General features: G+C 38.5%; 1 pseudogene; it reads right to left on the bottom strand.

Annotated features, from left to right (window-relative positions):
• Positions 1-5,962: 5,962 nt before the first annotated feature.
• LOC100389566 (nucleoporin NDC1 pseudogene) lies at positions 5,963-8,630 on the bottom strand (annotated as a pseudogene).
• Between the last annotated feature and the right edge of the window lie 4,317 nt (positions 8,631-12,947).

Below are 12,947 nucleotides of genomic sequence, written 5' to 3'. Positions count from 1 at the left end.
AGGTCACTTTTTCCCATTTAATTTGTTTTCATAAACAAACAAAAATAATAATGTGTGGGTTTGAGAGAGGTTTTAAAACCAACATGTGCTCTTAAATAATACACTTGTCCAGGGGGTGGGGAGTTGGGGAGAGATAGCATGGGGAGAAATGCCAGATATAGGTGAAGGGGAGGAATGCAGCAAATCACACTGCCACGTGTGTACCTATGCAACTATCTTGCATGTTCTTCACATGTACCCCAAAACCTAAAATGCAATATAAAAAAGAAGGCAGTTTCTTAAAATAAGAGAACATGTGGTCAGACAGTTATGATTCTTGATGGTTTTCAGACCTGTGGTATATAACTAATGTTGTTGTAAATGTCTTTAGAAAGAATATATTAAAAAGGGGAAAAGTAATTAAAACTTATCTGATCACAAAACCCTTTTTGGAGATGACATGCCTATTAATCTTTCAATGGACCCCTGAAACAGCCTGGGTGATGTGATGTTGCTTCGGTGAAACAAACGCTGCCTAGAGAACCAGATCAATACTGTTGGAAATTGCAGCTTGTTTTCCAGCTATATAACCTCGGGCAGTCTGAGTTCTAATTTTCTTATGTGTAAATGAGTTTATAATGCTTCCCTTGAAATGTTGTGAGGATTGTGACGTAATATGAAGCACCCAAAATAGTTACTGGCACATATGAAGCACTCAATAAAAACTACACTTATATTAAGAATGAAATATAAAAAAATACACTTGTCCGTGTAAAATTGCACTTGTCTAGACAGAAGCAGTGAGATTGGCACACCGTAGGTGATCAGGCCACGCTTCCACTGAGATGAAGTGGGCTAGTTCCCAGGATCACGATCCTACCGTTTTCCAGTCACCCAGACTTCACCAAGTGTCAGTTATTTCCTGGTGTTCAGCCGCTGCGTTGAGACACCACGGGTGCCTGCTGGATCTCATTCTGACAAGGTGCTCTACCGAGAAAGCAAATGTGCCTTCTCAGAGGCACCTCAAGGATCCACGTTGTCTACGCTAGCCAGAGCACCATATGGGGATACTCCACAAGGTAGGCCAAAGCCACCTAAGGGGCTGCCCTGGATGTTCACAAGACCAAATGTCGCTTCCCAATCGGGAACCAGAAATGTTGCAGGACGAGTCACAGACAAAATCCCTCAGACACCAGAGTGAGGAGGGAAGAGACTTTATTCGGCCATGGAGCATTGACAAACTTGCGTCCCCAAGACCGAGCTCCCTAAAAAAGCAGTTCCTTTCTCTTTTTAAGGGCTTACAACTCTAAAGGGAGAGTTGAGGTGAAATTGTGTCATTGCCCATTGGCTGGGCAGCTGACCTCACAGTCTTTGGCCTTCATTGATTCACTAATTTATATTTGACTCACTGGGGAAGCAGGGAAAGGGGAAGGGTTACAGGAGCTGAACCAAAGCAGTTAATCACTTTGTGACAGATACAGCTCTAACAGGTGCGGGGGGTGGGGTAGCTTGTGCAAACATGGAATACATGACTGGGATAGATTCTTGGGTAACAGGAAGAACATTTCTTTGCTACATTTTCAAGGTTTATAGATAACATAGGCACTAGTTTTATAAGGGGGAATTATTTTCCCTGCCCTCAAGCCTCACTGCGACAACGCCACTGGTGTTGGCTAGTCACCTGACTGCTGACTTCAGATTCTTGCTATTTTACTTTTTTTACCAGCAAGCAACAGGCAGGAAATAAATGGTTTCCCCTCACACTACTACTGGGTACACATAAAATGCAAATGAAATCAATCCATGCAAGAGATAACTGCCTTCCTATGTAGCCTGTAGCACCATGCACAGTAGACAAGATAAGGAATCAACCTACTTGTCTATGTACAGATGAAGGGATGAAGAAAGTACAGTATTCAACTGTAAAGAAAATTTAGAGCATGATTATGTTTCTGTGCCTGGTTCCTCTAGAATTTAAAAACTATCTGTAAGTACTCTTATAGCAATATAGTTGTTTGCATCAGTGCAATAAAAATACATTTTTCTTTGTCAACAAAGCACAACTGGAAAAGCTGGTTATTTTTCCAAGACTTTAACTAAAAGGATGTGTTTCCCTTTAAGGAATCAAGCTTAACATGCAGAGCCAATAAAAGCCCCTTGGGAAAAAGTGGCCTCTTGTCTACACAATCCCTGCACAAGGTTCCTAACCTGTGGTCAGTAAAAAAAATGTCACTTTCTAGCAGATCTGGATGCTCCAAGTTTATCTTGGAACCTCAAAAGGAGAGAATCACCCAGTTCACAGGTATTTGAGGATATAAACCCATAGCTGGGCTCGGCTCCAATCGTCTTATTTAAAATTCCTTGTGAAACAGAGTTTTATCAAAGTCAATCCAAAAGGCCTATGCAGAAATAACCATTCTTGCTCACTTTTATGCAAATAATCAGGCCAAGTATGAAACTAAAGTTTATTCATAATTTGTTTTTTACCAAAAATAAGGACTGAAAAACATGTGCTCCAAAGTTTATCATATATTTTTCATTAAATCCTAGTCTCAGCCAGGCATGGTGGCTCCTCCCTGTAATCCCAGCACTTTGGGAGGCCAAGGTGGGCAGAGAGCTTGAGCCCAGGAGTTCAAGAGCAGCCTAGGCAACAGAGTGAGACTCCATCTGTACAAAAATATATATTTTAAAAAATACCAGGGCCAGGTGTGGGGGCTCATGCCTGTAATCCCAGCACTTTGGGAGGCTGAGGCGGGCGGATCACCTGAGGTCAGGAGTTTGTGACCAATCTGGCCAACATGGTGACACCCCATATCTACTAAAAACACAAAAATTAGCTGGGCATGGTGGTGTGTGCCTGTAATCCCTGCTACTAGGGAGGCTGAGGCAGGAGAATCACTTGAATCCAGGAGGCAGAGGTTGCAGTGAGCTGAGATTGCACCACTGCACTCCAGACTGGGCAACAGAGCAAGACTCCACCTCAAAACAAAAAACACCCAGATGGGTGTGGTGGTGTGTGCCTATAGTCCCCGCTACTCAGGGGCTGAGGTGAGAGTGTTGCTTGAGTCCAGGAGTTCAAGGCTGTAGTCAGCCATGATCACACCACTGCACTCCAGATTTTGTCTCAAACAACTCACATATAACTTAAAAGTTCTCCAGTAACTACATTGAATGCTAAATATTAATTTCTTTAAGTCAGTGATACAACTGGTTTACCTTTTTAGAAGATTGGATTTGACATTGAAGCAAAAGCCTATCAGTCTCAAAATTATTTCTGTCCAAGTTAATTCACTAATGCTTATTGTCAACTCAATATGTTTAAAATTGAATTCAAAGAGACATTACAAATGTTGAAAAGCATTTAAAAATTGATGAATAATACAAACCATTCTTCACATTTTTTATACATTTTATACTCAGTTTACATAACAGACCATTACAGTTAAAGTATTTGACATGACATTTGGGGAGAATGTATAAAGGTATCAGTATCAATTAATATTATGAAAAGTTCCTTTCCATATAAATTTTTATAGTGGCTAGCTGCCTAGCTAGGTCACCACACAAATAAGCTCTTTCTCTCTGTCTCTCTCTCTCTCTCTGATTCTTTCTTTCTTTTTTGTTGTTATTTTTGAGAGGGAGTCTCAATCTGTCGCCCAGGCTGGAGTGCAGTGGTGCCATCTCAGCTCACTGCAACCTCTGCCTCCTGGGTTCAAGCAATTCTCCTGCCTCAGCCTCCCAAGTAGCTGAGACTAAAGGCGCCAGTCACCACACCCAGATAATGTCTGTATTTTTAGTCTAGACAGGGTTTCACCATGTTGGCCAGGATGGTTTCTATCTTAACCTCGTGATCCACCCACCTCTGCCTCCCAATGAGTTGGGATTGCAGGCATTTTACATTTTGTTCCTATGTAGTTCATTCATAAATAGTGCACATTAGTGAGAAAATGTAAGTACGGACTGCCATGTAAAAAATGTATTACCTTCTATTTCTTTCAATAAACATAGCTCTATATATCTACTATTTCCATAAAACACTTATGTAGCTCTTGTTTTATTTTCATAAAATGATGCTTCATAGAATTTGCACATATATGCTGAATGTTTTTAGCAATTATATCAATCAATTATGTTTTTCTTTTTTTTTCATTTTTTAAAATTGCCAATCTATTTTTCTACCCAATCCAGTATCCACGATATACAGGAGGATATAAGCAGACTACCATGAATATTTACAGGATGATACACCAAAAATTACCAAGGAACAAATCCTGCAAAGTAGCAAATTGTTGCTTATCCATATCCACTCAACTGTACAAGGTTTATTTCTAGGACAATTTCCCATTCTCTGTGAAAGAAGTTCTGTGAATTTATACCTTTCATAAGGGTCACGCAAATATGCTAAGAGCTGATACCATCATGTTTTTATATTAACAGCCGAGAAAGGCTTTTAAAGAACACTCTCTTTCAGTCCAATGTTACAGCATCAATGGGCTCATAGGCAGGATGTGACTTCCTCAAAGGAAATGCTTCTCTCTTCTTGGCCTCCCTGAGACCCTTCTCTTAGTACACAGGAGAAGGAGCTCCCCTTGATAACACCCTAGTTCCAGCAGATGGTGTGGAGATCATCAACACACAATGGGGAAAAGAAACTGACCCCCTTACCTACTAAATGCAATACAGATCTAGGGGGGCAGTCTCCAGATCTCCAACAGGCAGACATTACGTGGCCTGTATTTAGTACACAGCACATTCTCTTGAGAGAAAGCAGGAATGAACATTCTCAGAAACATTCACATTGTAGCTTTACCCAAAGTATATAGGAAATGGCAAAAACCTAAACCTAGCTGGACATTTTATACAAGTAAGTCAAAGTTCAAAGGAATCATCCTATCTTTATTCTCAGGAATCCAGTGGGTTGAATACCACAGTTCTTCTTTAATGAGAGCAGAAGATTCAGAGTGCTTATCTCCCAAAATGCCTCAGCAAAGGGCAGCACAGAGAATGGAATATAAAAGGCTTAATGGCGTTAATACATGGAAGACAATTCTCAGTCAACCTCGCCACAGTTTTCTGTCTTGGCCATCTGTAAGAAATGACCACATTTGATATTCAACTTTCACATTCAAAAAAAGAAATCAATTCAGCCTCAGACACAAATGAAAAACAAACAACAACAGCAACAACAACAAAAACAAATGGCAATAGCCTACATATCTAAACGCTTGACACTCAGGGAACTGTCCCACAAAGACACGCTCAAGGCCAGTAGTACCTGTTTATAATTTGGCATGTACTGGTTGAAGGGCAACAGGGCCTGGAGCTAAAATATTCAATTTTTAAAATATAATACATCAATGAATTAGACAAATGTAGACATATATGATACCACATTAAAGACTCATACACAATACTGTGCTGACTGAAAATATTTTGGGACACTAAAAGGAAAAGATAATAGGAAAATAATTACAAAGGAGCATTTCAGTCCAAAGCCAGTCCAGTGAGTATGTACAACTAGGATTTCCAATCTTTAATCTCCAAAGAAGCTGATTAATAAATTATAACATCACTTCACTCACATTTGGGGCACACAACATACTTCCAAGTACAGTAATCCTTCTGACGTTTCGGTTTCACTGCTATTTGATGACTAAGTCATTTCTGGCTATAAAAATCGTCCTAATATATTTTAATTAGCCATTTAACACTATAGAGGCTGCTCTCTTCGAGAGACCAGACAAGCTTCACAGAATCTGATCTAATGAAGGTGAACAATGGGGAAAAAAGGAGACATTCACTGGGGTTTTTTTGCCAATCTTTCTCTCTCGCTTGAAAAACTCTGCAATCACTTAATGTTTTGCTTCAGAAAAAGAAAGCAAAACTAGCTGGGAATATATCCATACATTAATGCTTTGTGTTTACTAGCATGATACAAAATAAATTCATAGATGTCAGTCAATAGTTTCTTAAAGACCAAATGTGAATTTTTAATCTTGTAACTTAAGAACTGAGTTTTTCCACATTCTTTTATAGAGTTAGCATCTGTAAACTGAGACCCTTTTTTGGACAATCATACAAATTTAATTTGTCCCTGGAAACAAAACACAACCTAACAGATTAACAAAATATGTCCTTTACACAATATTTTTTCTGTGAATTTTGCTGCACTGTTACCATTTTTATCCTTTAGCAAACAAAACTACACTTAAAAAGTTTATGTATTTCGAGTTCACAAACAGCTAAACTCTTAATTAAGAAGACTATGAAGTCGACGCACTCTCATTTCAGAACTGGCTCCCCTCTTTTCAAAAGTAAATTCTAAAAGTTGTTTGGTTATGATTATTAAGTTATATGAGCTAGACATTTCCACTGCCATCAATGCTTCTGTAAAATGGAATAAAGATTTTATTATACCACACACACAAAAAGCAATCGGTACAGAAAAAGCAGTTTTCAGTTATTCTGTTGAGAATTTCTTTCCATGATTTCTCCCATTAAAGTATAGTTTTCAAAGCAACCACCACGACAAAGGAAGCATCTAATTAGTCCATTTTCTTCTGATCCAAGAATGCTGAACATTTACTGTCCCATCTGTAGTTGTATCAGCAGTGTAAGGAACACAGTTGATATTACTTCACTACTCTTTGAACTCCAAGAACTGTTGAAGCCTTTTCTGATGTTCTGCAGATGCTTGCACAGCATTCAGATGTTCGCTAAATGTAGCAGTTATTCTATCGATAGCAGTTTTTAGTGATGCTCTGAATGCAAATCTTAATGTTTTATATGAAGTGTCCACAAGGCTTCCTGAAATCCGGGGTGGTTTACTGGAAGCATGAGGAAGCTTAAAGTACTTGTCGACTGCCTCTTTCCGTGTCAACAAAGTATTAAGGATAGCTGGTAGTGTAGTCTGGACAACTCCAAATCTATCCTCTCTATATGATGCTGCTGCTAACTGCGACAGACCTTCTAACGCCCAAATGTGCATTTGGGCATCCGAAAAAACAGGCTGAATGGAGGCCTCTGGGTGCTTACTAAAAAAATACATTATCAGCACCCGTTTTGACAAGAAATTCTTAATCTGTTCACGTTTATTCTGAATCCATGAATAAATCACATTGGGTTGTCTCACTGTCTTACCCTCAGCACTAATAGAGGTAGACGGAGAAGGATTAGAAAATTCAGTCATTTGCTGATCAGAAGCAGATGTCCATAATCTTGGCCCTCTTTTTAGCTGAGGACTTTGCGGTGACTCATAGCAGGTATTTACATCAAAAATTCCAGCCATGCGATGCACTACACTAGAGCCAAACGGGATCCCAGGGGGACTCGCAACATCAGGTGTAGATAATTTTGAAGAAAACAGTGATGTTTTAACTAACGGTGGCACTGAAGGCCGAGGCATCTGCCTAGACTTTGGTGTTTGAAAAGTAGTTTCTTCCGGAGAACTAAATTTCTTAGATTCCACTGGGTAAGATGAAGACACTCTCCCACTCGTAGCAGCAGCTTCTTGATAGAGAACCAGTTTCTGAGTCATACCGTTTAAAAGATTCAAACACCCCATTGAAATGGCTGTCCAATTGTGGGGATACCTGGTTGGCTAAGGCTAAAAACTTCTTGTCTTCGTGAAGGCGAATACTGAGAAAGCAACATCAGGTCCTGCAAGGCTAAATACTTTATGATGGGCGGAGGATTGCTGTTTAACACTTTCGGAAGGCACTCATCTGACCCTTCTGCAAATGGTTGAACAGGAAACACATGAGCCTCTGTGGCATAGATTTTGAAGAGTATCCATGAGATATACCAAGTCATCAGGAAAAAGACACCACAGAGCCAGACATGGTAGAGTAATGAGAGGTTTAAGAGGCCACTCACTGTGACAAGTGGCCTCTGAACCTGCTCATCTATGTGAAGGTTCATAGCAGTGCTAATCCAAGTTTTGGGAATATGGCCAAGAAGATAATATAAAATGCAGAAATTTCTAACCAGGAACAGTGATTCCACACAACTGTGTTTAACTAGTAAGAGCAGAGATCTCCTAAAACGCAAAAACTTGTATTGCTGTAAGATGGGAAATGGAAGACAGTTCATGTTGTTAACAAAATATGGGAGGCTATAGCTATAGCCCACAAATGCTCCAGCCAGTAGAAAAAAAGATGATATTCATTTAAGCAGGTTTGCACTGCAGGGCTACCAAAGCTGTTAGTACCAGTGCAGGGAACCACAGGAAAACTGTACTGACCCTGGGTAATGACTGCAGCACACCAGGCCATCACCATTCCCATTGCAGCATGAATAAATGAGTGCATGAGTTGCTGAGGATGAATGATCTTCCCTATCAGAGCTAGTCTGGAGCAGGGGATGGAAGGCACAACTGTATAAAACTCCACACTGAAAATACTTATTATTATTACCACTGACAGCAGCAGGAGGTAAAAGATTACATAGGAACTATACAGGTCACTGAAAGAATTAGACAGCCACTGCATAGGATGAAACAAATCAATGCTGCTAAAAATTATAATGTAGTGCAGATGGGTAGAAGCAGCACTGACCAAACAATACTTGCAACTATCCTCCAGCCCAGAACGCACCACGGTATGTTCCACGACCTGCCAGCACATGGCCTGCCCATTCATGGCCGTGGCCATGGAGATGGAGGCCCCTAGTCTAGAGAGCGCAGGAGACTGTGCGCCTGCCCGCCACCTCCCAATTATGTTTTTCATAGAGTCTGCTGTCAAAACTGAGCACAATATTTTTGAATACATGTCACGGAGTAGACTAAAGCAATAAAGGGAAACATCAGTCTATTGCTTTAAAATCCCATTAAATCCAGAATTTTGACTTAACATGGCTGGATTACTGTTCATCATTATAAAACCTTTTTTTTTTTTACATTTAACTGAAATTGTTATTTGATAAATGTAAAAGATTAAAAATATCTATGTCACAGGTTTGATCTTCTAGGCTATAAATTGGCAACCTTTCTTTATGTCTGGATGTCCTTTGGGATAAAATGTATTTTAAATTATTGAACAGTGTCTCATGTCACATGACTCAACAACAGCTAAAGAAAGATACTTGCCAATTTTCAAATTTGGAATCCATTAATTTTTCATCAGAAAGCATTGTATTTACACTCTGTCACCCAGGCTGGAGAGCAGTGGTGTGATCATGACTCACAGCAGCCTTGACCTTCAGGGCCCAAGCAATCCTCCCATCTCAGCCTCCCAAGTAGCTGGGACCACAGGCATGGCCCACCACCTGGCTAATTTTTTAATTTTTATAGAGATGAGGTCTCTCTTATATTGCCCAGGCTGGTCTCGAGCTACTGGCCTCAAGTAATCCTCCTGCCTGGGCCTCCCACAGTGCTGGGATTATAGGCATAAGCCACTGCACCTGGCCACTTGCATTATTTCTGTGAGAAATCTGCTGTCATTGTCTTTGTTATTCTGTATATGTTGTACTCTTTTTTTTCTTCTGGCCACTTAAAATTTTCTCTTAGATGAGTTGGTTGAAGAAATTTGGTGATTATTATGTGCCTCAGTATGGCTTTCTTCATGTTTTTATGATTGTGGTTTGCTGAACTTTTTAGATCTGTGGGTATATAATTTTCATCAAATTAAGAAAACTTTCTGCCATTATTTTTTCAAATCCCCCCTTTTCTTTTAGAGACTCCAACTGCAAAAATACCTGACCACTTGATGTTCTTATTTTTCCAGTACTTTAGGCTTCTGTTAATTTTGAAGTTTCTACTGCTCTGTCTTCAGGTTCACTAATCTTCTGCAATTTCTAATCTGTCATCAATCCCATCTAGTGTATTTTCGGCACACTGTTTTGTAGTTTAATTTGGTTTTAGATTTTAAAACAAAAGTGTGGATGAACAGGTAGGTTGACTCCTTATCCTGGCTCTTGTGAATAGTTCTGGAATCCATATGAGAAGGCAGTTCTCTTGATTTCAACTGCTTTGAGTGTATTCCTAGTAGTAGAATTGCTGGTTGAAATGGTAGTTGTAGTCACAAGGTTTGGAGGAACTTCCAAGTGGTTTCTGTAGTGTTTAGTGTGGTATACTAGTTTAGTGTAGTGTTTAGTGTGGTATACTAGTTCAGTGTAGTGTTTAGTGTGGTATACTAGTTTAGTGTAATATATTATTTTCTGTAGTGTTTAGTGTGGTATACTAGTTCAGTGTAGTGTTTAGTGTGGTATACTAGTTCAGTGTAGTGTTTAGTGTGGTATACTAGTTCAGTGTAGTGTTTAGTGTGGTATACTAGTTCAGTGTAGTGTTTAGTGTGGTATACTAGTTCAGTGTAGTGTTTAGTGTGGTATACTAGTTCAGTGTAGTGTTTAGTGTGGTATACTAGTTTAGTGTAGTGTTTAGTGTAGTATACTAGTTCAGTGTAGTGTTGAATGTGGTATACTAGTTTAGTGTAATATATTATTTTCTGTAGTGTTTAGTGTGGTATACTAGTTTAGTGTAGTGTTTAGTGTGGTATACTAGTTTAGTGTAGTGTTTAGTGTGGTATACTAGTTTAGTGTAGTGTTTAGTGTGGTATACTAGTTTAGTGTAGTGTTTAGTGTAGTATACTAGTTTAGTGTAGTGTTTTGTTTAGTATATTATTTTCTGTAGTGTTTAGTGTAGTATACTAGTTTAGTGTAGTGTTTAGTGTAGTATACTAGTTCAGTGTAGTGTTGAATGTGGTATACTAGTTTAGTGTAATATATTATTTTCTGTAGTGTTTAGTGTGGTATACTAGTTTAGTGTAGTGTTTAGTGTGGTATACTAGTTTAGTGTAGTGTTTAGTGTGGTATACTAGTTTAGTGTAGTGTTTAGTGTGGTATACTAGTTTAGTGTAGTGTTTAGTGTAGTATACTAGTTTAGTGTAGTGTTTTGTTTAGTATATTATTTTCTGTAGTGTTTAGTGTAGTATACTAGTTTAGTGTAGCATTTAGTGTAGTATATTATTTTCTGTAGTGTTTAGTGTAGCATACTAGTTTAGTGTAGTGTTTAGTGTAGTATACTAGTTTAGTGTAGTGTTTTGTGTAGTATATTATTTTCTGTAGTGTTTAATGTAGCATACTAGTTTAGTGTAGTGTTTAGTGTAGTATACTAGTTTAGTGTAGCGTTTAGTGTAGTATATTATTTTCTGTCGTGTTTAGTGTAGCATACTAGTTTAGTGTAGTGTTTAGTGTAGTACACTAGTTTAGTGTAGTGTTTAGTGCAGTGTATTATTTTCTGTAGTGTTTACTGTAGTACACTTGTTTAGTGTAGTGTTTAGTGTGGTATACTAGTTCAGTGTAGTGTTTAGTGTGGTATACTAGTTCAGTGTAGTGTTTAGTGTGGTATACTAGTTTAGTGTAGTGTTTAGTGTGGTATACTAGTTTAGTGTAGTGTTTAGTGTAGTATACTAGTTCAGTGTAGTGTTGAGTGTAGTATACCACTGTTAATGGGTACCAAGCCTGATTCTATGTCTTCACCATTGTAAGTGGTATACTGCCATGAACATATGAGTGCATGTGTGTGGTGGACTAAGGATTTTTCTTTGGGTAGATCTTTTGGAGTGGGATTGCTCGGTTGGATGGTAGTTCCCTTTTAAGTTCTTTGAGAAATATCCACACTTTGTGATATTTCTTTGAGAAACATCCAGGGTGTCTGAACTAGTTCGCATTTTCCCCAACAGTGGACCTGCATTCCTTCCCTCCTCTGCCCCACCAGTTCGCAATTCTTGTGAACTGTGTCATTAATCACCATTTTGACCAGTGTGAGATCGTATCTCAATATGCTTTTGATTCATATTTCTCTGATAATCAGTGAGGTTGAGCGTGTTTTCATGTTTCTTTGTCACTGATACACCTTCTTTTAAGTTCTTGTTCATGTCCCTTGCCCATATATAAATTCAATTTGTTTTGTTTTTTTTTTTGCTGATTTACTTGTTTAAGGTTTTTAAAGTAATCCTGGATATTAGACCTTTGTCAGATGCATAGTTAGGGAGTATTTTCCCTCATTCTGTAGGCTGTCTGTTTACTCTGTTGGTAATTTTTTCTACTGTGCAGCAGCTCTTTTGTGTATTAGGTCCTACTTGTCAATAACTGTTATTGTTGCCATTGCTTTTGGGGACTTGGCATATATATGCTTTGCCAAAACCTCTGTCAAGAAGGGTATTTCCTAGGTTCTCATGCAGGATTTTCACAGTTTGCGTTCTTGCATTTAAATCGATTCATCTTGAGTTGCTTTCTGTAAATGGTGAGACACAGGGACCCAGTGTTATTCTTCTGCATCTGGCTAACCACTTATCCCAGCGCCACTTATTGATAGGAAGTCCTTCCTCCATCACTTACTTTTGTGGATTCTTTTCAAAAATCACATGGTTTTAGATGTGCAGGCAGGCTTATGCCTGGGTTCTCTAATCCGTTCCATTGCTCTGTGGAACTGGGTCCCCCAGGTTTTCAACGAAAATGCCAAACCATTACATTGTTTATGGGTGTTTTCTTATAGTTTTTCCTTATTAAAATTTTCTTTTTACCTTTTCCAGACTGTGTGTGTGGATTTCTTTTGTAAAATATATGCACATCCTATGTTTCCTTGTAGGAATTTCACAGTTTCAGAATTGGGTTTAGGTCTTTAACATATTTTGCACTGATTTTTGTGTTGCATGAAATAAAGGTCCTATTTCAGTGTTTTGTATGTGAATATGCAGTTTGCTCAAAATCATTTATTGAACACACTCTCCCTTTCCCATTTTGTCTTTTTGGTGTTCTTTTGAAAAATGTGTTCACTACATATAAATTTGGGTTGAGTATTTGGTTTACCAATTCTGTCAACTTTCTAACTTCATGCCAGTAAAAGATTATTTGGATAACTATAAGTTTGTTTTTTCACTTATTTTTTAGCTTTTAAGTTTGCATTTTTTAAATAACTTCTACTTTTATTATAGACTAAAGGATTCAAAGGCAGATTCGTTACATGGGTA

This window comes from Callithrix jacchus, chromosome 9 (assembly GCF_049354715.1).
Source record: "Callithrix jacchus isolate 240 chromosome 9, calJac240_pri, whole genome shotgun sequence".
NCBI classification, from domain to species: domain Eukaryota; kingdom Metazoa; phylum Chordata; class Mammalia; order Primates; family Cebidae; genus Callithrix; species Callithrix jacchus.
The sequence above is the reverse complement of the archived record's forward strand: the minus strand, read 5'-3'. Positions and strand labels throughout refer to the sequence as shown.